We start from the raw sequence: 24,623 nt of genomic DNA, 5'->3' as shown, positions 1-24,623 counted from the left end.
TTGGCTGGGCAGTGTGGCTCCGCTGGCCGGTTTGCCCACCTGTACACTCACCTGACACTCCCTCTACGCTGGAGCCGCCTCCAAGCTTACCTGCTCCTTACCCTAACCTGGGGGATGCCCTCACTGGGATTCCCCTCCCCCTCGATGCCCACATGGCATGTTGGCACCCCGGGTCCCGCCGCTCGGGCACCCGGGCCCAACGAACACGACACTGACGCGCCAAACCCCTCCCCTTGGGTACCTGCGCCCACAACACACTCAACACTAAACTGGCCCACTGGGTTTACCTTTGGCCTCACCTGGCCGACAAGCTTACCAGCGCCAGAGGTGAGTGCACATTTTTGAGAGAGACTCCCAGCCAGTCCATTATCTCCTGCACCCTGCAAAGATACTACATGCCACAATCAGCACCAACCGCAGAACGACATCCATTTGCAAATTTACCAAATCCCTCTATTTAACATTAAACTAACCTCAGGTTTCCTTGAGTGGGATCCACTCCCCCTTCATTTAAACCTTTGCACCATGCACTCAATTACCACTCATACCAGGCCATTGTTTTGCCCCTTCCACTCATAATTCACTTTTATTCACACAACACCAACAAAACCAACTCTGCATCATCCAACTCCATGATTTCCCTAACTCGCTTGTGCTCCCCGTCCCCGTTCCCTTTTAACACCCCCTCTAATAACTCTCTACGTCTCCAATACACGTCCCATGTCCTTACTTAGAGGTAATTTTACTGCTCATCGAAAGACGTAACTCTCAAGGGTGAAAAGTTTGGAGAAAAAAATATTGCCATCTTCGCTAACTTTACCAAATATACATGCCTCGTATCGTTTAAAAGAACCAAGTTAACATCATCATTTGATTTTGGATCGTAGATGTTTGATTATTTTAATCATGGATGTCTCACCTCAAATGAGCAATATTTTTGAGTGTGTATTGTTGATAGAAACAGGAATTCAGTGTAAAAATTCAGTGATAAAATATTGCAGTGGGTAGAGCCGGTAACCTGAAAACCATTATTTCTTTTGATCTTCAAATGGTTTCTGCTCATGATCACAGAAATATTCAATCTCACGTGAGATATATTTCATTGATTACAATATTATCGATATCTCCGACCTCTGAACGATGTTTGATCTGAGAGGCCATTCAAAAATGACACACGTAATGCATGGGGGTTGGGGGTTGGAGTTTGGTGGCGGTGGGTGTGTGACCAAACGTTATTGAGTGTTACACTTGCAGGGGATTGGGGAGTGCTTCCAGAGCTGTAATGTAACAACCTTTTAAATTATATATTAAAACGAGCTGAAAAAGGACTTTTTGGATGTTTCTGTGGGAGCTTTCCCATAACCTTGAATGAGGTTCCGATTGAGAATTTCCATATCAGCCATGGCTTTGCCGAGGGATCTCATGAGAAGCTGGTCAATGGAAGAAGAAAAAAAAGTGATGCCACCTCCCTGTAAAGAGGAAGAAGAGGCTGCAACAGGAAAATGGGTTGTCCACCTCGAAATGTAAAACCGAAATGTTTTTTTATTTGTGACCTCACTGCTTTGAGCTCTCAAAGTTAATTAATGACGAAACTTTCTACGATTAGATTTTTTAACCACAACGCACCAAAATAGGTGGCATCAGCAATCATGAGGAGGTCATTTGTCCCATTATTGCCGTGTTGCACTCCAGCGTTAATTTATTTACAACAGCTTCACTCCTTTTCAACCTGTATGGCCAGTGGATCCCATTAGACCCTTGACATCCTTTAGACCCTTTAATACCCATTTAGACCCTTTTGAGACGTATAGACCATCTTCAATACTTTCGACACTTTTCAGACCACTTTTGCTCTTTCACCCAAGATCCCTTTAGACATTTAGACCCCTTTGAGACCCTTAGACCCTTCTACACCCTTTAGAAAATCAAAAAAGATTCCCCTAAAAATCATTTTTGATGACGTTTTTCGTGCACCATTCACGTTGCTTCACAAGTTGCGTGATGACGAATCAAAACTGATTTCCCAAAGTGAAACTGATGTCGAAAAGTGAAACCGAAATGACTGATCTGTGGATCATCGAATGGGAAACCAGAATGAAATGTTGTGAGAAATACTCAATGGAAATTGTCCAAAGCAAAGCTATGGGAAGTATAGAGAGAGGCGAAAAGTTGGGGACTGAAGAAGCGATGTGAAGAGGGATAGGTGCCTGTTGGTGGTCGGTTGGTATGGAAAGAACTTTGGTGATCTTCCATTAGGCGGTAGGTACAAAATGTGCCTAAATTAGTTTCCTCGCCAAGCTTTCATAATATCACCCTCACTCCCAAGTAGTACCAGAGGTACAACAAGCATAGATTGGAAATCCTCATTGGTAGAATGGAACGAGGTTGCTGAGGTTACTAGCTCCACCTACTGTGATATCTGCACACTGAATATTTACATTTAATTCCCTTTTCTACCAATACACACAAATTTGAGGTGAGACGTCGACGAGCTCGTCAGGGACAGGTACCCTGCTAGTACTATATAAATATGATGAATACAACATACTACGATGTTTGTAATCGTGAATATGAATATGAATAAAAATATTTAAACAAACCCACAAACACACATTCAATCTATTCCAACAAATATCTCCACTTGAATGAGAAACAAAACATTGTGATGCCTGCTCTCAGGATGTCTTAAAAGTGAGTTTTAAGAAACACCTTCAATCACACAAACACAAGAAGAATGAAGAGGGGATACTTGGATACTTTATTGAACATATTGATGAAGCATTTAAAAGACATATCAAAATAACATTGTTTCACTTTAAAAAAACCAACACCAACATCAATCATTGAGGCAATTGATATGGTGAAACCAAGTATTGAAATTCTATTTAAAAACACATTGAGCAAAATCAATACTTTAAAGTTTTACATGGGAATAAAATTGAAAATGACGAGAAGGTGATGAAGAAACTCCCTATACGAGAACAATTACCTCCCCCCCTCATCCCTTGTCCTACCCTCCCCTCCCCCTCCACCTCTTGCACCCAAAGCCTCCTCCCCTACCTCTTCATTAAAAGTGTGGACCTCAAATATCCGGGGCCTTCGCTCAAACCTTTCAGATCTTTCTATACAGGTTGCCACTGACAAACCAGACATTATCTGCCTAACAGAAACTTTCCTCTCCCAAGACGTGTCTAACTCCCAAGTATCTCTCCCTGGTTAGTCCCTCTTACGGTATGACAGACCTGAGCCTCGTCCTGGTGGAGGTGTTGCTCTCTTCATCAAAGACTCTATTCCTCACTCTCCATGCAATGCTCTCACTCCCCCACACCCCCAGGAATACCTCTGGCTTCGGCTTCCCCTCCACTCCCACCTCATGTTTATATGTGTACTGTACCGTCCACCGAACAGTGATGACTCCATCTACACCTCACTATCCGAAAACATGGACCATCTTCTATCTTCTCATCCAAACTCTCTATTCCTCTTATGTGGTGACTTCAATTGTCATCACGCCAGTTGGCTAGGTGTGGGTCCCTTCCACTCCCGCCCCTCTTGTCTCATGCCCCCTTGCTGTGAGTCGTGTGTTTGCTCTCATACGAGCCTCGACAATGTAAACAAAAAAAAAAAAAAAAACTTGAACAGACACTGCCTACTACGCCATACCTACTGTCCATTTGATTAATGCAAATTGCAAATTGCGTAGTCAAAATGGCGATGGGGCAGGAATTCTCAAAATTAGAGGTACTATCTGTGATCCAATGTGCAATTTTTAGGGGCCGTGAGTACCTTTTTCAAGAATTCTGGACCACTCCGACTATCCTGATAAAGATTTGCCTGGCTATCGTTCAATTGACTCAGTAGCTTTTTACGTTATAACTAATTACATACCGACATAATTTTTATACCCCAAGACGTCATACAAAAGCTGAACAGTTAAAACAATAATTTTATGTCTTGTATGGTTCGAGTTACCGTTTACCTGGCTCAAATTCACAAGTGGCAATTGTCCTATTTTTGTGGAATGATCTCAGCTTGTTAAAATGTTTGTGATTCATCGAATATATTTTTGTGTAACTATAAATTTCAGGTCCCTTCACCGGGAGCGTGTTTGTTGCAAACGCTGCGGCCGATCAACTGGGCCATATGCATCGTATGCCAGAGGGAGACAGCCGAAGATCTAAGGTGCCCCTTACATTCCAACTTTCACGTGGAGCCGTACTCCCAATATCTTCAAAAATTTGAACAATTTCGCCAGCTCAACGCGTTACCCGTTGATGTCCAGTACGGGAACAGCGGAACTGCAGAATGCTTCGTTACCAACCGTGCCAAGTGGCATAAGTCCTGCCACGACAAGTTCAATACATGGAAACTGGAACGAACAAAGAAACGACGACATAGTGCGGACAGTGCGGACAATGAAAACTCAACCACAAGGAAATGACTTAGCATGGGGATGCAGCGGTCACACCTGAAACGTGTATATTCTGTTCTCTGCCTGGTGAGCTGATTCCATATAGATCCTATGATGCAGACACCAAATTACGAACATTGGAGAAGGAACTGCATGACACTGCCCTGATTGCGAAACTGTCCGCCGGTGGAGATGTTATTGCCCTTGATGCCCACTACCATTTTAATTGCCTGAAATCTCAAAGAAACAAGTATTGCCAACATCGCTCCAGGGTGGAAAAGGCCACGAAGTCGACTGATATAGATGACAGTCGGTTGCTGGAATCTAGTCTTCATTGAACTCGTTTTGTACGTGAAAAGTGCAATGAAAGATGGTGTATCGATGTTCAAACTCAGTGAACTGCCTGGCTTGTGCGTGGCACATCGGAGCGAACTTGGCATCACCACCCAGCTCAACCATACAGTACCAAAGGATATGCTTCTGGATCGAATACCAGAGTTCGAAGAGCCGGTGGAAGGCAAGAACATCTTCCGAATGGCTAATGATGAAATGCGACGGGTAATGAGAGATGTGATTCAGTCCAGAAACTATGATCAGAATACCAGCATTCTTGCCAGGGCTGGTGAAATTGTCACAAACGACACTTTTAGGCGAGATGAGGACTGTGAGAAATTCAGGGGAAGATTCGAATCAGGATGTCAAAGACAATCGATTCCAACGACTCTGTTAACTCTAATATGCATGATACTGGAGGAACTGGATTTCGGTAAGCAAGCTGACCGTAGTGAGATGCAGGCGTGCTTCACTATCTGCCAAGCCATCCACTTCAATGCTAAAAAGCACAAGCGACAGGGCGAACAGGAATGTCACTCCAAGGACTGTGAACCGCCCTTACCAATTTACATGGGTATGTCGTTGCACGCCCAGGGCCGAAGCAGGAAGTTGATTGAACAGTTTCATAAGTTATGGCTTAGTGTCTCGTACGACAGGGTGATCGAACTGGAGAACCAGCTGGCCTGTAACGTCAGTGAACATTTTGAAGAAAACGGCGCCGTCTGCCCCGTCAACCTGAGAAAAGGTCTGTTCACCGTGTGTGCAATAGATAACTTGGATCATAATCAGTCGGCGATTGCAAGCAAGGCCTTCTTTCATGGCACTGGCATCAGTGTTTTCCAAATTCCGACAGAGGAAAACCATGGAGAAGAGCGCCCATCAATCCGAATTCCTTGTAACAGCCCGGAAAGTCGCTTGAGCGCCGCATACACAAACGTTCCTGCCATAGCTTTCAGCAAGAATTGTGTTGAAGTCAACATTTGCAATGATTCTGATTTTGCACCCAGAACCGATGATGCGCAACAGAAGGCCTTAGTCGATGAAGACCACTGGACACAAGATGGATCGATTTTGTTGTCGAAACCAGTGTTGGATGCCTGCGACAAACTGACCTGGGCTGCTTATCACGCCTCTGTACAGCCAGTCCCCTTGACTTCTCCGTGTCCGAGAGGGCAATTACCTTTATTCTACGAAAAAGCCGCTACCATTTCCATGATAAAACATGGTATGGACATCGTCAAAACATCTACGGAATTTCTAAACCCGGGACAGATACCTGTGCTTGCAATGGATCAGCCACTGTACGCATTAGCAAAACAGACTCAGTGGAAATGGGCTCAACAATACGGTGAACAATCCTACGTGATTATGTTTGGTGGTTTGCACATGGAGACTACTCTCTAGACAATGATGGGCAAACTTCTCGAAGGTTGTGGTTGGACCACTGCAGTAACGGAGGCCCAGATCGTATCATCCAGAATGGCTGATTAGGCCATCAGCCGTAAGATGAATCGTGCAATTTCGTTCCACTCATAGGGGGGGGGCAAAACCTTGATAATATGATAGTATATATATATCCAAATACATACGTAGTATTTTCATCTTGAAAATCGATGCTTTCCCCGCGCTCTCTCATTTGAATTTTCTCCACTCGGATCACGTGTGGGCCACGTGACGCCTCGACAGCCAATAGATCGGCTGACATCGTATGCAAATTACGTCAGACTGTCATGTGACCAGCAAAGTTGTCCAAGATGGCAGCTTCCTGCAGGGAGGAAATCACCGGCAGCTGATCGGCGATTTTTGATGAACATGGCCAGTGAGGACGCTCCCCAGTGTATTATTCACCAGGACAATGTAGCGAACGAAGAAGTCAAACGTTTTACGTCTGTAAGATGGGATAAACGGAGAGAAAGTGTCAACAAATGGCTCGTCTTAGACGGTCACGAACTATGTTTAGTCGAGAGTGCCGGCGTGGGAGGACTAACTTCGATCATGGGCCCATTGAACCTGGAGTGCCGGTGTAACGATTTCAAGCTACCCCCCTTTCATCTGAAATCGATTTCATCCTACCCCCTACGATTTCAGATTACACCCCTCAAAACATTTATTTATGTTGTTTATTTACAAAAAATAGTAATTTGATTGATATTGAAAACTAATAAGGGAAAAACTATTGACCACGTGACCGCCTTTAAAGAGTTTGCAATGAATTTTGATTTTATTATGAACTAGCAGGGATACCCGTGCTCCGCACAGGAATCCCGTGGATGACGGCGGGTCTGAAGGAGTATATGTCACAGTGAATTGTAAAATTGTAGAGGCTGCCACACATACACTGACACACACACACACACACACACACACATACACACACACACACACACACACACACACACACACACACACACATTTTTAATAGTATGGATACTATGGTGTACGAGGTGCAGAGGAACATGAGAAGCAAGAGTGTTAGCATCAACTCCGCTTTATTGCGCGTCCTGATGTACATTCCTGCCACCCCGAGCGGGCGAGTCATGATATACGAAAACCTAATCACGTGATACAGCACAGATACAATATTCACAACATAGAAATCGAACCTGATCGTGTTTATACACTGCACAGCGTTTAATATTCGCAACATAGAAATCAAACCCGATCGTGTTTATACACCGCACAGTGTTTAATATTCGCAACATAGAAATCAAACCCGATCGTGTTTATACACCGCACAGCATTTAATAGCGAACGTAGTGAGCTTCATACTCAACGCGTGCACATGAGAGAATAGTAAACAACAACAACAACAACAACAACACAATACCTTGGCAATTTGGAATCCATGTCGTCGGCTATGACCCTTTTGCTTCTGGTTTTTGTCATGGGGAATGATGCGTCCCTGGAGATAAAGGCATCGTCGGAGACATGAAAGACTCAAATATCAGACATGGTGTATATTTTCTCCACTGATTTTAATAAAGATAACTCCCGTATCATCAAAAAATAAATTTTTAATCGTGATTTACATTATATGATCGCTGATCCCGAATCCAGGCTGAAGTGACGTAAAAACGTTATACAGTAACAATAAAAATGGTTTTTATAACAATAATGAACAAAGAAAATGTTCATAAAATGACTTACAGATGATTATTATATCATTATACGGTATAATATACATACGGTCATTTTTGCAAGTGTGTCGAATGCATAAGTCATAATTCGGAAACCGGGAAGTCGGAAGTCATTGTCCTCAATTGACTGTAGTATTAATTTCTCATTCTCGAGCAAATTCCGTTGGCCCCATGTCAATCGGCTGAACTTGAAAAATTAACGTTACGAAATTAGGTGATGACGTCATAATTCAGAAACTGGAAGTCAGAAGTACAATTCTTTTACATCGGGACACTCCCGGGTACATGTTCTGTCAGCATGTGAAGTTTGGTGAGGATCAGTCCAGTACTTTTCGCGTGCATTGGTCACTGAGAAGCACACACACAGACAGACACACTTTCAACTTTATGTATATAGACGATTTGATTTTAATATTGTTATGAATTGAAATCAGTATTTCTCATACAGTTATAGTTTTTGCCACATTTTTATGAAATTCTTCTTCGGTATAGTTGATACAAATAGACATACTGGTATATCTTTTTAACCAACTCAGACGATACTTACAATTATGGAAACAACGCAATAAAATCAATGTATAAGAAAGGCAATGAAAACAGCTTATTTTTAATTCACAATTTCGTTGTGGTGGTGGTGGTGGTCGTATGGCAGCTTCGCTGCCGGGTTAGCTCTCACTTCTTGAAGCGCGAGTGTGTCGCTGATGCAGTGCCCCTCTACCAGTACACACACTGGAACTGGTACTCATTTCACCAACCTCGGAAGGATGACATGCTGAGTGCGTAGCCTGTTGTTGGCTCAGTGGTTAGGGTGGTGGCTTGGGATCCTCGGGTCCTGAGTTCAAGCCCCGTCAGCCGCTGAATTTAAGCACTGGGGGGTTGACTCAGCATGTCATCCTTCCGAGGTCGGTGAAATGAGAGCTCACCCGGCAGCGAAGCTGCCATATGACCACCACCACCGCAACGAAATTGTGAATTAAAAATAAGCTGTTTTCATTGCCTTTCTTACACATTGATTTTATTGCGTTGTTTCCATAATTGTAAGTATCGTCTGAGTTGGTTAAAAAGATAAACCAGTATGTCTATTTGTATCAACTATATCAAAGAAGGATTTCATTAAAATGTGGCAAAAACTATAACGATGAGAAATACTGATTTCAATTAACAATATTAAAATCAAATCATTCATAATAAAATCAAAATTCATTGCAAACTCTTTAAAGGCGGTCACGTGGTCAATAGTTTTTCCCTAATTAGTTTTCAATATCAATTAAATAACTATTTTTTGAAAATAAACAACATAAATAAATGTTTTGAGGGGGGGGGTAATCTGAAATCATAGGGGGTAGGATGAAATCGATTTCAAGCTACCCCCGGGGGTAACTTGAAATCGATTTCAGATTATCGGGAGGTAACTTGAAAGGGGGGTAGCTTGAAATCTTTACACCGGCACTCCGGGTACAATGGGCCCATGATCGAAGTTAGTCCTCCCGCGCCGGCACTCTCGGCTAAACGGCTAAACGTCATTCGTGACCGTCCAAGATGAGGCATTTGTTGACACTTTCTCTCCGTTTATCCCATCTTACAGACGTAAAACGTTTGACTTTTTCATTCGCTACATTGTCCTGGTGAATAATACACTGGGGAGCGTCCTCACTGGCCATGTTCATCAAAAATCACCGATCAGCTGCCGGTGATTTCCTCCCTGCAGGAAGCTGCTATCTTGGACAACTTAGCTGGTGGTCACATGACAGTCTGACATAATTTGCATACGATGTCAGCCGATCTATTGGCTGTCGAGGCGTCATGTGGCCCACACGTGATCCGAGTGGAGAAAATTCAAATGAGAGAGCGCGGGGAATGCATCGATTTTCAAGATGAAAATACACAATAACTGCAGCTGTTTGAGTGGAGAACTTTTGGATACGTATGTATTTGGATATATACTATCATATTATCAAGGTTTTGTCTACCCCCCCCCCCCGCCCCCCCGATGAGTGGAACGAAACTTGATTTTCAGGCACTTTCTGTGCCATGGCTGATGGCCGAGATGGTCTGCTTAAAGTTTCTCATCTCAAGCGTAGAAGGTATTTATGATTCGAGGACAAATATATTTGCTGGAGTCTCTAAGTGTAGGTTTCCGTTTCTCCACTGGCATTTACAATTGAACAATGCCCAAATTGCATTCTGTATAATTATGGTGCTTTTCTGATTTCATTTCAGACACGTTCACCAGGTGACGACACTCGCCCTCGCTAACCTGCGAAGAGCAGCTCACAGTGCAACTGGAGGTGGCAGCAACTACAATACCTGGAGAGGGATGATGTGCAAGAAGAGCGCGGCATTCATGTTTTGGGACGTGGTGATTCGCATTCAAATCCTCATCCTGCAGTTTGTGAAAGCGCACCGAGAGGAAAACTTTTCTCTCTACATTGAAGCACTGGAAGAACTGACACCAATGTTCTTCATCATGGACCATGTCCACGACAGTCGCTGGACCGCCGTGCACATCAGGGACATGAAGTCATTACCCACGGAAGTCAAGACGGCATTCATGGAAAATGGAGCATGGGTCGTGAATAAGACCTGTAACCCGTTCGCGGCCATCCCGATAGATGAATGCCACGAACAACAGAACAAAGTAATCAAGGGACTCGGTGGAATCGTCGGCATTCTGGACAATCCCAGCGCACTACGTTAAGTTGAACGCTTAAGTTTCTTCAAATGAAACGACTCACCATACCGATGATTCATTCCCAACAAAGGATGAACGTATGATGTATAGCAATCGTCGTTAGATGGAGTAACATTTCACAGCTGTGGAAACGATGTACAGTACCATGACTTCAAGATACATGTATGAATTTAGGACAAAGGAATTCGTACAATAAAACTTTAAAACGAAGGTGAGCAAGATGGCAAGGTAAAAGGTTCTTTGTGTGTACTTTTTCAGGCGCTACATGTTAACACGGCCAGAGATGTCCCGATGAATGTATGAGTTCAAAGACAGCTACAGACCCGCTAACACCGCTTCCGGTCAGCACCATGAGAACACCCCGTCGACCCAGAAACGTTTTCACAACAAAGTGCACGACTTGATGCATACCGTGGACAAGTATGGAAATCCGTTCCTGGACGACTTTCCGGAATGAATTCACCTATGTTCCCGCACTTGTCTGACGGAGGCAGCTGTCGAGGCTGTAGATCACTGGAAGAGTTAGGATGCCAACAGTACCAGTCCTTCGTTCTGCGTGTCTTTGAGGAACGCACTGCATCATTTCACGATAACATCAACAAGAACAACATCTCCATCTTCAAATCGAAGCCGGCCAAATCGAAGGTTATACAAAAGGCTCGTCAGACAAAACAAAAGTCAGCTTGTTCGGAAGACTGCATGCCGCAGTACATTCACGTAAAGGCGACTTGGAGAATTTATTCTCACACAAAATCGGTTCATTTCCCCCCCCGCCTTATCTGAACTTGGAAAGCTGCGCTCAGGGAAAAAGTCGGACGTCCTGGGTTGTCTGATAATTCAATTGAACCAACTGATCTCAACTGCAAGATTGTTGACGGCCCCGCCATTGTACACGCACGACCAACAGCGGCTGTTCGAACCTTTGATGACTCCACCTACAAGACTTTCATCCCTTACATTTTGCAACTGTCCACTGTGAAAAGGGTAGACATAGTATGGGATCGGTACGTCTCAGGCAACCTGAAGGAAACGCGGAAAGGGAGAACGGTTGAAATTCTCCAAGGAAACTCGACTTCCTGCGAAATGGTCCATGTTTCTTGAAGATTCCACGAATAAGAATGAACTTTTCAACTTTCTGAGCAACGCTGTTTGGCACACTTCGTTCCCTGAGGGCAAGGAAGTACCTATCACATCTGGTGAGCTGAAATCAACACGGTATCAATGTACAACAACTTTCTACTCAATTACATCGTCAACATTAAATGTTTACTCGATATATTCTTGTTTTCCAGGTGTCAACGTGATATCCATTGGAGGTGATCCCATGTCCGATTGTTCTCATGAAGAGGCTGACAGTCGGATGTTAGTTCATCTGATCGATTCTCTGGACCATGGGTTTACCTGGATACAAGTACGCACAGTCGATGGTGATGTCGTCGTCATCCTGATTGGACAATTCCACAAGCTTCTGAGTCGCTGTCCGGATCTGGTTCTGTGGGTCGCCTTCGGAATGGGAAAGAACTTCACGTACTACAAATCAACGACATTTGTTCGGAACTTGGATACGTGCATCCTGGTGTCTACCAATATTCCACAGCTTGACCGGTTGTGATACCACGTCTGCCTTTGTGGGCATTGGTAAGAAGACGGAGTACAAGGTATGGATGGACTTTGAGGAAGTGAATGATGCGTTCATGTTCATCTCCGATCACCGGTTCTGCAATCTTCACACAAATGAAGCTCCTTTCAAACTTATTGAGCAATACATAGTCAAGCTGTACGATCGATCCAGTCCCTTATCGTCAGTCAGCGCCTGCAGAAAATATCTCTTCTGTCATCACGATAAATCCTTGTTGATCAAATTCCACCCACACAGGTGAGCTCCAATATTTTTCAGGGTTTGAGAGGTTTAATGTAGAACCAGAAACGATTCCTCAATTAAAATTCTGTTTATCCAACCCTGAATTTTGGTTGAAGCACATGTTATAATCCGAAACCTTGACTACAGATTCCAGGATGCCTCGGATCAGCATCTGAAGTGGGCAGTCGATCAGACTGGAATATGGACAGGCAGCGAGACCACGCCATTACTTCCGTCGCCAGCAGAATTCGGGTGGCGCATAGACGGGATTCGATGGTACCTGGTGTGGATTACACGACCGCAAGTGTCAGCTGTTTGCCAAGAACTTATTAAATGTGGCTGCAAGAAGCCGGGCAGGACTTGCAAATGCATAAAGTCCGATTTGAAATGCAAGTGCCCATGCGATGTGTAAGGGAGACAAATTCACACTAATGAACGGCAATATCCAATCAAACCCTCTCGTTCACCGATACCAACGGCGTGCACTATGCATTCCATTTCAAATTTATTCAACAAGATAGAATACTTTGACATTATCTGCAAAATGCATAATGTAAAAAAAGGTTGTTAATAATTTTGCGACCTCCTTCACCGTTACACCAGCGAAAAGTACTTTTTGTGAAATCTGGGGTTCGGTTGCCATAGCAACAACAAACAAAATCTGCCATAAAATCGTAATTTCAGATGTTTTTTTTTCCAAGAAGTTCAGGAATCAACAAAGGTCATCTGGGAAGTTTCTTGGAAAATTAATTTCAAAAAAATTACAGTAGAGACTATACAGACCAGTGGTTCTTAACCGGGGGTACGAAGCAACAAAGCAGGGGGTACGATATATGGTGTCAAATTCAATACTGTCTAGTACTTAAATTCCAATAATAATAATAATAAATAAATAAATAAATAAATAGCTAATAAGAAATGTTTCAATTCATGAATAATTTTAAAATATTACAAGTCTGAAGACGACCATGGTTCACGAGCGGTATTTGACGATGTAGATTGTTTCAGAAGTCAAGGATGAGACAATGTGATAATGTTTGACCAAGTTATAAAAATGATCAACATGATGTGGTACGAGTGACAGGTTATTAGCGGCAAAATGTCGAAAACCCGGTTTCGTTCAACAACTTTCAAAATTTGACCTTTGCATAACCTTTAAAGGTCACAAAACAATGTTGTGGACATTAAAATAAGGAAACAGGATACGTGCTATAGCTTATTGGAGTTAGTTCGTCGAAGAAGGTCGAAAACCCGGTTCGATTTCCACAACTTTGAAAATTTGACCTTTGTGAACTACAAAGGTCAAAGGTCAAGGATTATAACCTTTGGTGCAAAACTTCCTCTGGAACATTCCAAGAACAATATAACGTCATATAGGCTATATGGCATTTCGCACTCCTCGGATTATCCATACTTTGATGAAATCAGCGTAAAAACAAACTTGAAGGGGCAAGGTGTTCGAGATAGAGCAAAATGGTTTCAAGACTTAAGGTGGGGATTGACCTCAAGATTATGCATAAAAATTATTGTCATCCTCGCTCTCAAAGTTTGGGCGGTCGTATGATTTTTATGTCAAAATTCGAAATTTTCTAAGTTCGTGACCTTATGACCTTGACCTTGGGACGAAAATGAAAAATCGAGCTCCGTGGGGCTATGCAGGTGCCATTGGGTTAGCCAAATACCGAAACCCCTGCCAGATTCGACAAACCCCCTCGGAGAAGATGGATTTTTATGTCAAAATTCGCAATTTTCTAAGTTCGTGACCTTGACCTTGGGACGAAAATGAAAAATCGAGCTCCGAGGGACTATGCAGGTGCCATTGGGCTAACCAAATACTAAAACCCCCTGCCAGATTCGACAAACTCCCTCGGAGAAGATGCAAATTGAAATCGGCTACCCCCTAAAAACACATGCTTTCTGGGCGTGGCTCCGCCCATTATGGGCGCACCACGCCCATTCTCAGGAAAACACAACTCGATCATGATATAAACCTCCCACCAAAATTTTATCAGGATCGGATTAAAACCCACGGAGCTATGCTCGGGACAGACAGACAGACAGACAGACACACAACAATAACGAATATAGTGGTCACTAATTTTTTTTGTGAAAATATTTTTTTTGTTAACCAATAATCAAATATTATATATTTTATATTTTTGAGGTCGCATTTAATTTTAATTCTTTACCGTTTTTAACTCAAATCTATGATGTAATTATATTTGTAAAAGACAGTGTTACTTGGCTTATCCTTACGGTTTGAGACTTAACGTGTTTCATACATTGTCAATTTTACTCGTATAATACGCGTTCAGTTATATGACTGGCACTGTTGCTTGGAAGTTGGACATTGCTCAGTTGTGTTTTGGGCTTCGGAGGAACAGGTTCGTACTGTTACAGTGTGGTGTTTGTTTGATATATTGCAATAAAGTGGTCTTGTAGTGTGATAAAGATGGTGCAATGATCTGATAAGCTATTGTGCAGCAAAGGAGGTATTACAATGGGAAGATAAGTGATAATGTTGCTGCACTGTGGTGTTGTCCTGTGATTAAATTTTAGTAGTGGAATGGTTTTGTTGGAATATGAAGCTGTAGGATGGGGTTGTGATGTGTTGTGAAGGGTTTTCATTGTGAAGGTGGAGATATGAAGACATAAATTCTATCTATAATTCCAGCAATCTGTGTGTGTGTCTGTCTGTCTGTTTGTCTGCGACCACCGTTTCTCGACGATCGCCGGTCCGATCGGATTGAAACTTGCCAGGAATATTGCCGGGGCCCCGCAGATGTGCCTTTTCGAGGTTTGATGTCAATCGGACGAGCGGTTCCCAAGTTACGGCCATTTTATTGCTTTTTTCAGTGTTGAAAAGGTGTATATATGGCAGCTGAAGTGTCGTTCCACCTTATCATGCCATTTTTCTCAGAATAATGATAACAGCATATTAATACTAATAATAATAGCACAATAATTGGCAGTACACAATAATTGAATAAAAAGAATAACGTGATACAATGACCAATGTCTGTCAACCAATAACGACCTATATATTGTCTGTCAACCAGACAGGACACGGTGCTATGACATCACTAATGATGTCACAATGCTTCCTCTTCGGATTGAAACTTGCCAGGAATATTGCCGGGGCCCCGCGGATGTGCCTTTTCGAGGTTTGATATCAATCGGACGAGCGGTTCCCAAGTTACGGCCATTTATCTGTCGACCAATGACAAGACACGGTGCAATGACATCACGAATGATGTCACAATTAATGTTTATTTATTTATTTATTTATTTTTTTTGCACGATTGAAAGTCCGATCTGATTGAAACTTGCCAGGAATATTGCTGGGGACCCGCGGATGTGTCTTTTCAAGGTTTGATAAAAATCGGATAAGCAGTTCCCAAGTTACGGCCATTTATCTGTCGACCATGACAAGACACGGTGATATGACATCACGAATGAAGTCACACTTCATGTTTATTTATTTATGTATTTTGCACGACTGACAGTCCGATCTGATTAAAACTTGCCAGGAATATTGCTGGGGACCTGCGGATGTGCCTTTTTGGAGGTTTGATATTAATCGGACGAGCGGTTCCCAAGTTACGGCCATTTATCTGTCGACCAATATCTGCGAGAGAGGGGGATGGGAGAGGGGGAATGAGAGTGGGGGTGAGAGAGAGGGGCGAGAGAGGGGGGGAGAGAGGAAGGGTGAGAGAGAGGGGCGAGAGAGAGGAGCGAGAGAGGAGGGGGAGAGAGGAGGGGGAGAGAGGAGGGGAGAGAGGAGGGGGAGAGAGGAGGGGGAGAGAGGAGGGGGAGAGAGGAGGGGGAGAGAGGAGGGGGAGAGAGGGGGGCAAGAGAGGGGGAGATAGAGGGGGCGGGAGTGGGGACGAGAGAGAGGGGCGAGAGAGGGGACGTGAGGGGGTGGGAGTGGGGGCGAGAGAGAGGGGCGAGAGAGAGGGGCGAGAGAGAAGGGTGGGAGTGGGGGCGAGAGAGAGGGGCGAGAGAGAGGGGCGAGAGAAGGGCGAGAGAAGGGCGAGAGAGGAGGGCGGAGAGAGGAGGGGAGAGAGGAGGGGGAGAGAGGAGGGGGAGAGAGGAGGGGGAGAGAGGAGGGGGAGAGAGGAGGGGGAGAGAGGAGGGGGGAGAGAGGAGGGGCAAGACTAGGGGTGAGAGAGAGGGGGAGAGAGAGGGGGAGAGAGAGGGGGGAGAGAGAGGGGAGAGAGAGGGGGAGAGAGAGGGGGGAGAGAGAGGGGGAGAGAGAGGGGGAGAAAGAGGAGGGAGAAAGAGGGGGGAGAAAGAGGGGGGAGAAAGAGGGGGGAGAAAGAGGGGGAGAGAGAGAGGGGAGGGAGAGAGGGGGAGAGAGGGGGAGAGAGGGTGGAGAGAGGGTGGAGAGAGGGGAGAGAGGAGGGGGAGAGAGGAGGGGGAGAGAGGAGGGGGAGAGAGGGGGAGAGAGGAGGGGGTGAGAATTGGGGGGGAGAGAGGGGGCAAGAGAGGGGGCGAGAGAGGGGAGGGAGAGAGGAGGGAGAGAGGAGGGAGAGAGGGGGTGAGAGAGAGGAGGCGTCAATATTCAAGAGAGGAGAGAGGAGGGGGCGAAAGAGGGGGTGAGTGTGGGGGTGAGAGAGAGAGGGGCAAGAGAGGAGGGGGGAGATAGGAGGTGGGGAGATTAGGGGGAGCGAGGGGGCGAGAGAGGGGGGCGTCACAATTCTTCATTTGATACGACGTCACAATTGACGCTGGGAACCTGAGTATGTGTCCCAGGTGTTTCCCAAGTTATGGCCATTTATGATACGGTTGGTCCGATGTAATTGAAAAAATGCCCCAATCCAGTCATTGTTTACGAAGATGAAGAATCCTAAGATCCGAGTCCAACAATATATTATTTCACTGTTTTTTTTGTGTATGACTTTGTCACAACTTTTGCTATTGATTCAAAATTTCGTTTACTAATTGTGTGCATTTATTTTCAGTGCTGAGCCATGTCCAAGAAACGCAAGTGGAATTATGACTATGTTTGATATGGTTTCACTTGCATGACAGAAAAAGATGGAACTCAGAGACCACAGTGCATACTATGCAGCACAGTATTTACAAATGCAAATCTCAAACCTTCAAGACTTAATGAACATTTTAATAACCGGCACAGGGGTGCGAAGTCAGGAAATGATTTCAATACCTTGAAGATCAAAAGGGGACGATTTGATTGTGGTGGTACCTTACCAAAGCAGGGATTTGTACCGATTGAGAAGCCATTGTTGCAAGCATCTTACCAAGTTGCATTTTTGTGTGCCAAGAAAAAAAAAGCCTCATACAGTTGCTGAAGAATTGGTGAAACCTTGTGCACTAGAAATGGCAAAAACAGTACTGGGGACTGAGGCAGAAAAGAAACTAAAGCAAGTACCCTTGTCAAATGACATTTGTTCCTGTTCTGTTCCAGGATTCGTGGACATGAGTCAAATCTGTTCCAGGATTCGTGACATGAGTAAAGACATCTTGCAGCAGGTGATTGCCGATATCAAAGCCAGTCCTATCAAAGTGAGTCTTCAGTGAGATGAGTCAACAGACGTCAGTTTTTGTAGTTAGTTATTAGTATTTGTGCGGTATGTGAAGGAGAAAGAAGTGGTGGAAGAATTCTTGTTTTGCGAACCATTGACAACAACCACAAAAGCAATTGATGTGTTCAATATCGTCAAGGATTTCTTCTTGAAGCACGGGATGACTCTCGACATGTGTGGTTCACTTTGCACCGATGGAGCTCCTGCCATGCTTGGAAACAAATCAGGCTTTGCTGCCCGTGTGAAAAAAGGAGGTGCCTCACGTCACAGTCACCCAATGTGTGCTGCATCGCCATGCCCTTACAGCTAAGACATTACCAGAACAATTGAAAAATTTGTTGTCAATTGTTGTGAGAGCAGTAAACTTTATCAGAGGACAAGCCTTGAATCACCGTCTCTTCAAAGTTTTTTTTTTTCGTGACGAAATTGGAGCTGAACACAATGTTCTTCTTTACCACACAGAGGTGAGGTGGCTATCCCGTGGCCGAGTGTTTACTCGTGTTTTCGAACTGCACAAAGAAATCCAGTATTTTCTTAGACAGCGAGGCAGTGGCATAGCAGAGCACTTTTAAAATGAGAAGTTCATTTTGTCCCTGGCATACCTGGCAGATATATTCAGCCACCTCAACGAGTTGAACACGTCCATCCAGGGTACAGGGATGAACATGATCACAGCCAGGGAAAAGATGTCTGCCTTCACTAATAAACTTACAATCTGGATAAATCACATTGGGTCTGGAAACTATGCAAATTTTCCAAAGCTTGGTGAAATTTCTAATGCAGAAAAATTTATTACTCATTGTGACTGAAATTAAAGAACATTTGCAGCTGCTGAGTCAGTCCTTCCAGGGATACTTTCAGCAATGGAGAGGTTTCTGTTTCACAGGGATGGATGCAGGACCCATTTGTTTTCAACCTAGATTCCATGGATGATGATGATGAAATGAAAGAAGATCCAGTTGAGATGAAAGCCAGTAATAAAATCAAAATGGAGTTTCATTCAATGCAGTTAGATACCTTCTGGTGTGCACAACTCAACGCATTCCCCCAGTTAGCAGAGAGAGCTTTGGAGGACCTTGTGCCATTTGCTACTACCGACTTATGTGAAACTGGTTTTTCAACTCTCGTACACATCAAAACCAAGGCTAGGAATCGTTGGGATGCAGGTTGTGACATGCGTGTGGCTATCTCAAAAAAAAGAACCTCGTTTCAGCATGATCATTGATGAAAAACAACAACAAAAGAGCCATTAGTAAAATGTCTGATTGTCGGTGTTCTGTGTAAGTACGGTTGTACTTGAAAGGCTATTTTTGTATTCAGTATATTTGTATGTATTCAACGCATTGTATAAAGAATTATATTCATTACATTGTATTTCATATCAATTATTACAATTTCATTTATTTCCGTAAGTCATTTTAGACAGGGGGTACGGGGAAATATTATGAAAGCTCAAGGGGTACGAGCACATAAAAAGGTTAAGAACCACTGATATTATAGAGACGTTCTTGTTGCCATTCCCCCCTATATTAAGTTTCCTGCCATTTTAAAGCTATTTTGAACAAAATGCAATTGCGTGAAATATTGTATCGTGAAATTTTATTGTACTAGTACGGGCCAGTAGGGGCGGGCCCGTAGGTGCATAAACGACGACTGCATTGGGGCATTTTTTTCACCCCCACCCTCTCACCCACCCCTCCCCCCATCTCTCGCCCCCTCCTCTCTCGTTCCAGTACCCTCTCTCGTGGGTGAGGCGTGCCAGTATGTGCAGCTTCGTTCCTTCGCTCTCGTAAAGGACGACAGGATTGGGGCATTTTTTTCAATTAGATCGAACCAACCGTATCATAAATGGCCATGACTTGGGAAACACCTGAGAAACATACTCAGGTCCCCAGCGTCAATTGTGACGTCATATCAAACGAAGAAGAATTGTGACGACCCTCTCTCTCGCCCCCCCTCGCTCCCCCCCCCCCGCGAGTCTCGCCCCTCCTCTCTCCCCCTCTCTTGAATTGTGACGCCCCCTCTCTCTCTCCCCCCCCCCTCTCCCCCTCCTCTCTCTGTAAATGTATTCACAAAAAACAAATAAATAAACATTAATTGTCATCCGTGACGTCATAGCACCGTGTCTTGTCATTGGTTGACAGATAAATGGCCGTAACTTGGGAACCGCTTATCTGATTAATATCAAACCTCGAAAAGGCACATCCGCGGGTGCCCAGCAATATTTCTGGAAAGTTTCAATCAGAACGGACCGTCAATCGTGCAAAAAATAATAATAATAAAAAATACATATTAATTGTGACGTCATTCGTGACGTCATAGCACCGTGTCTTGTCATTGGTCGACAGATAAATGGCCGTAACTTGAGAACCGCTCGTCCGATTGATATCAAACCTCAAAAAGGCACATCTGTGGGGCCCGGGCAATATTCCTGGCAAGTTTCAATCCGATCGGACCGGCGGTCGTTGAGAAACGGCGGTCGCATACACACACACACACACACACACACACACACACACACACACACACACACACACACACACACACACACACACACACACACACACACACACACACACACTGCTGGAATTACATATAGATATCACTGGAAACGTTAAAACCGCCGTTTCATCAATCAATACATATTCCTTTTATATGGTGATGCACGTCCTCCCCTTCCCCCCAATGGCGGCCATCTTGGAAAATGGCTGCCGAAGCCGAGCCATGAGGGGCCGACCCGGACTCCCCTTCTAAAATCGTTCAGTGTGGTCACAGGAAGCCGGATACCAAGTTCGGTACTTTGTCACAAAAATAAATGTTCCGCCATGTTTTGGAGTTTAGCGATTCCACCACAGGACGACCGTGAGCTCCACGACCCCGCACGTCTCGAGGTCACGTTCACAGTGACGTCACGTTCCCTCACGCGGCGCCCACGTGATCTCCCATGACAACGCCGAGACGGGTTTCTCTCTTCTCAGCTCGTTCTTCAATCCGCCATGTTTACAAGATGAAGCTTTCTCTCTCAGACGCGAACTGAACGTCAATTAATTCGCCCTAATGTTGGCAGCCATGTTGATCAAGGCCCGTGGTGTTTGCGCACAGCACGTTACACAGCGGCAGTTCACGGCCTTCAGTTATTTACTCACTTTTACACAGGGGGTTCTGCTTGGTGCAATCCGTTGCTGACTGGGAGGAAGTTCTCGCACGGAACCACTTCTGTCACCATGTTTCAGACGCTTGTATCCGAGGACACGAGGCCGGTGTTCGTTTAAATAATACATGTTACACTTCCGTCCACACCCGGCCGGATGAACACACCATCGCAATGTTAATGATCCACTTCACGGTGTGAGGAAACAAGATCACGTCCATAACACGTAGTCTCGCGAGATTACCCTCCTCACAACATCACGTAGTCTCGCGAGATTACCCCTCCTTACAACATTACACGTAGTCTCGCGAGATTACCCTCACAACATTACACGTAGTCTCGCGAGATTACCCCTCCTTTCAACATTACACGTAGTCTTGCGAGATTACCCTCCTTTCAAACTTGTTTCCACATTAGGAATCTTCTTTATTGTTTAACCGCCTTTCAGGCGGAGTGTTTAGTTTACCTCGGCATGTTTTGTTTACCTCGGTGTGTTTTGTTTACCTCAGTGTGTTTTGTTTACCTCGGTGTGTTTTGTTTAAGTGGTGTGTTTTGTTTACCTCGGTATGTTTTGTTTACCTCAGTGTGTTTAGTTTACCTTGGTATGTTTTGGTTAGCTCAGTGTGTTTTGCTTAAGTGGTGTGTTTTGTTTACCTCGGTGTGTTTAGTTTACCTCGGTATGTTTTGTTTACCTCGGTGTGTTTAGTTTACCTCGGTATGTTTTGGTTAGCTCAGTGTGTTTTGCTTAAGTGGTGTGTTTTGTTTACCTCGGTGTGTTTAGTTTACCTCGGTATGTTTTGTTTACCTCGGTGTGTTTAGTTTACCTCGGTATGTTTTGGTTAGCTCAGTGTGTTTTGCTTAAGTGGTATGTTTTGTTTACCTCGGTGTGTTTTGTTTACCTTGGTATGTTTTGTTTACCTTGGTGTGTTTAGTTTACCTCGGTATGTTTTGGTTAGCTCAGTGTGTTTTGCTTAAGTGGTGTTTTGTTTACCTCGGTGTGTTTTGTTTACCTCGGTATGTTTTGTTTACCTCGGTATGTTTTGGTTAGCTCAGTGTGTTTTGCTTAAGTGGGGTGTTTTGTTTACCTCGGTGTGTTTAGTTTACCTCTATGTTTTGGTTAGCTCAGTGTGTTTAGTTTACCTCGGTATGTTTTGGTTAGCTCAGTGTGGTGTGTTTTGTTTACCTCGGTGTGTTTAGTTTACCTCGGTATGTTTTGGTTAGCTCAGTGTGTTTTGCTTAAGTGGTGTATTTTGTTTACCTCGGTATGTTTTGTTTACCTTGGTGTGTTTAGTTTACCTCGGTATGTTTTGGTTAGCTCAGTGTGTTTTGCTTAAGTGGTGTGTTTAGTTTACCTCAGTGTGTTTTGTTTACCTCGGTGTGTTTTGTTTACCTCGGTATGTTTTGTTTACCTCGGTATGTTTTGGTTAGCTCAGTGTGTTTTGCTTAAGTGGGGTGTTTTGTTTACCTCGGTGTGTTTAGTTTACCTCTATGTTTTGGTTAGCTCAGTGTGTTTAGTTTACCTCGGTATGTTTTGGTTAGCTCAGTGTGGTGTGTTTTGTTTACCTCGGTGTGTTTAGTTTACCTCGGTATGTTTTGGTTAGCTCAGTGTGTTTTGCTTAAGTGGTGTGTTTTGTTTACCTCGGTATGTTTTGTTTACCTTGGTGTGTTTAGTTTACCTCGGTATGTTTTGGTTAGCTCAGTGTGTTTTGCTTTCGTGGTGTGTTTAGTTTACCTCGGTATGTTTTGGTTAGCTCAGTGTGTTTTGCTTAAGTGGTGTTTTGTTTACCTCGGTATGTTTTGTTTACCTCGGTGTGTTTAGTTTACCTCGGTATGTTTTGGTTAGCTCAGTGTGTTTTGCTTAAGTGGTGTTTTGTTTACGTGGTGTGTTTTGTTTACCTCGGTGTGTTTTTTTTTACCTCGGTGTGTTTTGTTTACCTCGGCGTGTTTTGTTTAAGTGGTGTGTTTTGTTTACCTCGGTGTGTTTTGTTTACCTCGGCGTGTTTTGTTTACCTCGGCGTGTTTTGGTTAGCTCAGTGTGTTTTGCTTAAGTGGTGTGTTTTGTTTACCTCGGTATGTTTTGTTTACCTTGGTGTGTTTAGTTTACCTCGGTATGTTTTGGTTAGCTCAGTGTGGTGTGTTTTGTTTACCTCGGTGTGTTTAGTTTACCTCGGTATGTTTTGGTTAGCTCAGTGTGTTTTGCTTAAGTGGTGTGTTTTGCTTACCTCGGTTTGTTTTGTTTACCTTGGTGTGTTTAGTTTACCTCGGTATGTTTTGGTTAGCTCAGTGTGTTTTGCTTAAGTGGTGTGTTTTGTTTACCTCAGTGTGTTTTGTTTACCTCGGTGTGTTTAGTTTACCTCGGTATGTTTTGGTTAGCTCAGTGTGTTTTGCTTAAGTGGTGTTTTGTTTACCTCGGTGTGTTTTGTTTACCTCGGTGTGTTTTGTTTACCTCGGTATGTTTTGTTTACCTCGGTGTGTTTAGTTTACCTCGGTATGTTTTGGTTAGCTCAGTGTGTTTTGCTTAAGTGGTGTGTTTTGTTTACCTCGGTATGTTTTGTTTTCCTCGGTGTGTTTAGTTTACCTTGGTATGTTTTGGTTAGCTCAGTGTGTTTTTTGTTTACCTCGGTGTGTTTAGTTTACCTCGGTATGTTTTGGTTAGCTCAGTGTGTTTTGCTTAAGTGGTGTTTTGTTTACGTGGTGTGTTTTGTTTACCTCGGTGTGTTTTGTTTACCTCGGTGTGTTTTGTTTACCTCGGCGTGTTTTGTTTAAGTGGTGTGTTTTGTTTACCTCGGCGTGTTTTGTTTACCTCGGCGTGTTTTGTTTACCTCGGCGTGTTAAGTTACCAAGCGGGCCGTTCCTTATCAATGGTTCCCAATGGAGTGCTGAAACCACTCGGCGAGAGATCCACAAGAACCTTGATGACTGAACATACCCCGGGTCTCTTCGGGAAATCCAAGGAAACGAGATGGGATTGAACCAAAGGGTGCACCTTACAGCAGGATGGTCCCCTTGTGGGGTGTTGACCTGAAACGGCCATTTCTCGTCCATGTGACTCCTCATGAGACGAGAAAGCTCCGACAGGCTCAGAGGGGTTTGGGTTTCCAATTGCGATCTGAGAGCCCGTTTGTGTGTCTGATCGCAGGATCGTTCCCTCCATTACCCATGTGAGTCGGGATCCGGTACAGGTGAACCACCGAGCCCCTCCAATCAGCGACATTAATCACATGTACGAGTACTACCTCCTTCACGAACATCCCTGGCTACACGACCCTTCTGTTTACCACTCTGAGATTATTACTTACGAAATCTAAAGATTTCGTAAGTATATTGATGACTTCTGTCATCTGTTTGTGTGTTTGTTTGTTTGTGTGTGTGTTTGTTTGTAGGCACGATAACTCGAGAACGGAATAAGCTACCAATGTCAAATTACAACACGTGATTCAGGAGGGTGGTAGCTAGCGCTGATTAGATTTTGGTCAAAGGTCAAGGTCA

General features: G+C 44.1%; 1 long non-coding RNA gene across 1 annotated transcript; it reads right to left on the bottom strand.

Moving 5' to 3' along the window:
- Nucleotides 1-3,043: 3,043 nt before the first annotated feature.
- Nucleotides 3,044-21,354, bottom strand: LOC147019209 (uncharacterized). The gene is made up of 3 exons (XR_015062684.1): nt 21,130-21,354; nt 7,572-7,646; nt 3,044-6,632 (listed from the first exon to the last, which is right to left on the bottom strand). It is a non-coding gene; the product is annotated as an uncharacterized LOC147019209 (long non-coding RNA).
- Nucleotides 21,355-24,623: the final 3,269 nt, after the last annotated feature.

Source organism: Eptatretus burgeri, chromosome 10 (genome assembly GCF_056783735.1).
Source record: "Eptatretus burgeri isolate ZD-2024b chromosome 10, Ebu_testis_v1, whole genome shotgun sequence".
Lineage (NCBI taxonomy): Eukaryota > Metazoa > Chordata > Myxini > Myxiniformes > Myxinidae > Eptatretus > Eptatretus burgeri.
The sequence above is the reverse complement of the archived record's forward strand: the minus strand, read 5'-3'. Positions and strand labels throughout refer to the sequence as shown.